Here is a 4,964-nt window from a genome sequence, read left to right as displayed (position 1 = left end):
GGGTGGCTCAGTCATTAAGCATCTGCCTTCAGTTCAGGTCCTTGGATTGAGCCCCATGTCGGGCTCCCTGCTCCATGGGGAGCCTGCTTCTCTCTCTCCCACTCCCCCTGCTTGTGTTTCCTCTCTCGCTTTCTCTTTCTTTTTCTCTGTCAAATACATAAATAAGATATTTTAAAAATATAAAAAATAAAAGTCTGTCTTGGTAGGAAGATGGGGACACCCAGGGACTGGCTGGGAGGAGTGGAGAGAGTGGAGGTAGTGGAGAGTCATCAGGGGAACTCAGAAGTGGAGGTGGTGCTTCCTTCCAACACTGCCACACCCACCCTTCTGTGCCATCATGGACCCACTCTTCTGTTTGTAAAGATGAGCCAAGGGAAAGAAAAAAACACGAGGGTTTTAATCCTGCTCAGTCTGTAGAGATTGAAAAGACTGTGATTTTTTTCCAGTGGGAAGATGAAAAGTTGTCAGGGGCTAGATTTGCTGCCCAAGAAGGTCATAACCAAAGATGTCATACTCCTCTATCCTGAGCACAGTGTGGGGAAAGTTACATGAAGTTTATTGAGTTACCCTTGTCTCAGACAAAGTTTTGTCAAAGATGTCAGCAGTTGCTTTTGCCAGATGATTGAGAAAAGCATCATGAGCATTAGGTAGTAGGTGATATTTCTATCACCCAATTGAAAACACACAGTCAACTTCGTTATCCATTGAAAAACATAAAGACAAATACCCAGTATTTGTTTGCTGATAGGAGCTTTCAGTTCTTTTTTTTTTAAGTTTTTATTTATTTATTTGACAGACAGAGATCACAAGTAGGCAGAGAAGCAGGCAGAGAGGAGGGGGGGAGAAGCAGGCTCCATGCTGAGCAGAGAGCCTGATGCGGGGCTCGATCCCAGGACCCTGAGATCATGACCTGAGCCAAAGGCAGAGGCTTAACCCACTGAGCCACCCAGGCGCCCCAGGAGCTTTCAGTTCTTAATAGAGCTACTTTCTACCCTTGGATTCAGAAGAGTACTATGAGTTGGAACACCAAGATTGCATGAACTGATCATGTTGAAAGCATCAGGTGACAGGAAGTCTAACATTAAAAGCCTTTTATTGGATACTGATTTTTATATTCATAGTTTCTAGTGGAAGATAGGTTTTGCCATTATAACATGTTTAACAATCATGTCTTTGATGGAAAGACTGCCTTTGAAGTATGCAGAACATTTTTATGGGAAGATAAATGTGAGGGAGTCATTATGGTGACAGATCCTCCTTTTGGTGGTTTTGCTGAACCTCTGGTTGTTACATTCAAGAAATAAATTGCTCTGTGGAAAGAAGATCAAAACCAAGAAAACCAACTACCCATATTCTGGATTTTCCCCTAATTTTTTCAATCCCAAAGTTGTCTGTTTTTTCCAAGTTTCTGCATGCTGAATTACCAGATAGATTATGATAATCATATACTTTATACACATGGAAAGACAGGTTGAAAACAGTCTTCTGTGCATGTTTTCACCAATATTCCAACCAGCAAAATAATCCTTCCTATTGAAGAAGGGTACAGATTTTGCCTCTGTGTTAAGGATGTTTCCTAGAAAATCAACACTGTGAGCACTGTAATTCTTATATATTCAAGGATGGCAAGAATGGAACCATTGCTTTTCCTGCATAAAATGTCTAAAACCTTTCTGGATCCACTGTAGCATTTGCAGTCATTGTGCTCTTCCAAATCATTCTCACATGGGTCCAAAGATGGCTGCTTTATTTGTGGTGAATTAGGTAATAAAAGTAGTACTTGTCATAACATCTCTACATCTAAGAAAGTGAATAAAGCTATCAACAAGCAGAAGCGAAGAAAAAGTAATAAAATGAAAATGGAGACCACTAAAGGACAATCCATGAATCATACATCTGTTACAAGGAAGGAAAAAAGGAGAGAAAGAGCCCATCTATATCTTTGCTCTTAAATGTCCAATGACTTGAGAATAAAGAAAGATTTAAACTCCAACTTTTGATGCCATTTTCTGAAAGTGCCACACTAGACTTAAATTCTGTTACCTTGAAAGGTATGCATCTTCCTAAGTGAGATAATAAGCAGGTGGTATTTGCTGGGTTTTGGCCCCCTCAGCAACCTCTATGATGACTTGGGGAGTTGTTCCATTCTTAGCTGGTTTACCAGCTCTCTGTGTGTGCCTTTTTTCTCTCCTTAAATCTCTCCCAATCATATTATTTTGGCCTCTTTTGAAAAATGGCCATACAGCATTCTTTTGCAGAAAGTATCAGAAGAAAAATAAAAGTGAAAACTTGAGGTTTTGTTTACATTGAACAAGAGTATGTTGAATTAGATATAGAAATGTTTTAAGTTAAACATCAAAATATTGTATGATGACTTAAAACTCACTTTCAAAGAAAAGTACAATTAACAATTATTTATAGACAAAATCTGAAGATGATAGAAAGTATTTTGGCAAAGGTAGTCTAAAGATATAAAGCTTATAACTATGGTTTTATTATTAAATATTTGTTTTTCAAAAAAGGCTGTTTGTCTTTTTTTTTTTCTTTGTTCAATTGTTTTCTTAAATCCCATGGTATGGAAGTTACTAAAAAAAATTTTCTAAAAATAGGGGCCCTTGTGTGGCTCAGTCAGTTAAGTGTCTGACTTCATTTGGCTTGGGTCATAATGTCAGGGTCCTGGGATTGAGCCTAAAGTTGGGCTCCCCATTCATCAAGGAGTCTGCTTCTCTCTGTCTCCCTTTACCCCTCCCTCCACTCATGCCCTCTCTCTCTCTCTCTCCCTCAAATAAATAAAATCTTTTAAAAAATTTTTAATAGAATTATCAAATGTTCCAAAAATTCCATTACTGGTTATTTCTCCCAAAGAAAATAGAAACACTAATTCATAAATATATATGCACCCCATGGTTATCATAACATTATTTACAACAACCAAGATATGGAAGAACTCAAGAGCTCCTCAATAGATGAATAGATAAAGAAGATGTGGATATATCAGGGTGCCTGGGTGGCTCAGTGGGTTAAAGCTTCTGCCTTCAGCTCAGGTCATGATCCCTGGGTCCTGAGATCAAGCCCCACATCAGGCTCTCTGCTCCGCAGGGATTCTGCTTCCCCCTCTCTCTCTGCCTGCCTCTCTGCCTACTTGTGATCTGTCTGTCAAATAAATAAGTAAATTCTTTAAAAAAAAAAGATGTGGATATATACATATACAATGGAATATTACTCAGCATAAAAAAAGATAAGATCTCACCAATTGCAAAATTTAGATGACCTAGAAGGTGTAATGCTAAGTGAACTAACTCAGTCAGAAAAATAAATATACCATATGGTTTCACTCATATGTGGAATTCAAGAAACAAAACAAATGAGCAAAGGAAAAGAAATGACTCTTTTTAATATAACCACAATACCATAGCATAGCTAAAGATTTAACAATAATTTTAACATAAACAAATCCAAACAGTATTAAAATTTCCCCAATTTTTTCACAATTTTTAATATTTTTTTTACTTGAAAGAAGGGTTTTTTCAGTTTTTATTTAAATTCCACTAGTTAAAATATAACATAAGATTAGTTTCAGGTATACAATTTAGTGATTCCACACTTTGATAAAATACCCAGTGCTCATCACAAGAAGTGCACTCGTTAATCCCATCACCAATTTAACCATTCCCCCACCCACTGACACTCTGGTAACCATAAGTTTGTTCTCTATAGTCAAGAGATATGTTGACAAATTCTCCCTCTAAAACTACTTTTTTGAGAGTTTTTTCATGAATGGATGTTATACCTTGTCAAATGCTTTTTCTGCATCTATTGAAATGAGCATATGGTTCTTATCCTTCCTTTTATTAATGTGGTGTATCACACTGACTTCTTTTTGTGAATATTGAACCACACTTGCAAGCCAGGAATAAATCCCACTTGATCCTGGTAAATGATTCTTTTAATGTACTGTTGGATTCAGTTTGCCAGTATTTTATTGAGAATTTTGCATACATGGGGCATTTCAGTGGCTCAGATGGTTAAGCATTTGACTTTTGATTTCAGCTCAGGTCATGATCTCGGGGTGGTGAGATCAAGCACCACATAAGGCTCTGCACTACGTGTGGAGCCTGCTAAGATTCTTTCTCTCCCTTTCTTAAAAAAAGGGGGGAGGAGGGCAATGTAGCAAGATGGCTGGAGAGTAGAGGGACTTCATTTCATTGGGTCACTTAAATTTAGCTAGGTAACTGTCAAACCATTCTGAACACCCATGAATTCAGCCTGATATGTAAGAAAAAATATCTGAAACTCTACAAGTAGAAAAGCAACCACTTTTTGCAAGGTAGGAGGTGTGAAGTAGTGAATCTGAGGGGATATATCGGAAAATAAACAGAGCGGGAAGGGACCCTCCATAAGCTGGCTACTGGAAAGTGATATAGGCCCAGAGGGCAAAATTGAAACCCTTAGAAATCTGCTCCAGTGAGAGACATCCCTGCCTGAAAGGTGCTCAGGTGGTGAAAAGTGGAAGAAGTATAGGTGGGTCAGTGTGATGCCAGGATACCTGGAGTCACAGAAATAACGAGAGTGCTTGAGCCAGTAGAGTTCCCAAGCATTGGAGCCAGGAAACCGGTTAAGTTAGGGGAGCCCTGGTGAGGGCATTCAGCTCTGTTCATCTTTTTACCCTGTGGTAAAGGCCTCCCTGATGTCCTCCACTCTTTTCTCAATCCCATTGAGTATCCTTATGATTGTTGGTTTAAATTATCCATCAGACATGTTACTTATATCTGTTTCACTTAGATCTCTGGCCATGGCTTTATCTTTTTCTTCATTTAGGATGAATTCCTCCATGTTCATATTTTGTCTAAGTCTGTGCTCTCTTCTCTGTGTTAAAAAAATATATATATGTTTCCCACTCCTGATAGTAATGGCTCTATGAAGAAGAGTTCCATAGTGCCCCAGGCCTAGTGCTTCAGGGAGTC

The 4,964-nt window shown here is 38.5% G+C and overlaps 1 pseudogene across 1 annotated transcript; it reads left to right on the top strand.

Moving 5' to 3' along the window:
- The first annotated feature begins 210 nt into the window (after positions 1-210).
- Positions 211-1,887, top strand: LOC308337362 (rRNA N(6)-adenosine-methyltransferase ZCCHC4-like; annotated as a pseudogene). Its single transcript has 2 exons — positions 211-757; positions 960-1,887. The product of its transcript is annotated as an rRNA N(6)-adenosine-methyltransferase ZCCHC4-like (transcript).
- The last annotated feature ends 3,077 nt before the right edge of the window (positions 1,888-4,964 follow it).

Source organism: Martes martes (genome assembly GCF_963455335.1).
Source record: "Martes martes genome assembly, chromosome: X".
Classification (NCBI taxonomy): Eukaryota; Metazoa; Chordata; class Mammalia; order Carnivora; family Mustelidae; genus Martes; species Martes martes.
The sequence above is the reverse complement of the archived record's forward strand: the minus strand, read 5'-3'. Positions and strand labels throughout refer to the sequence as shown.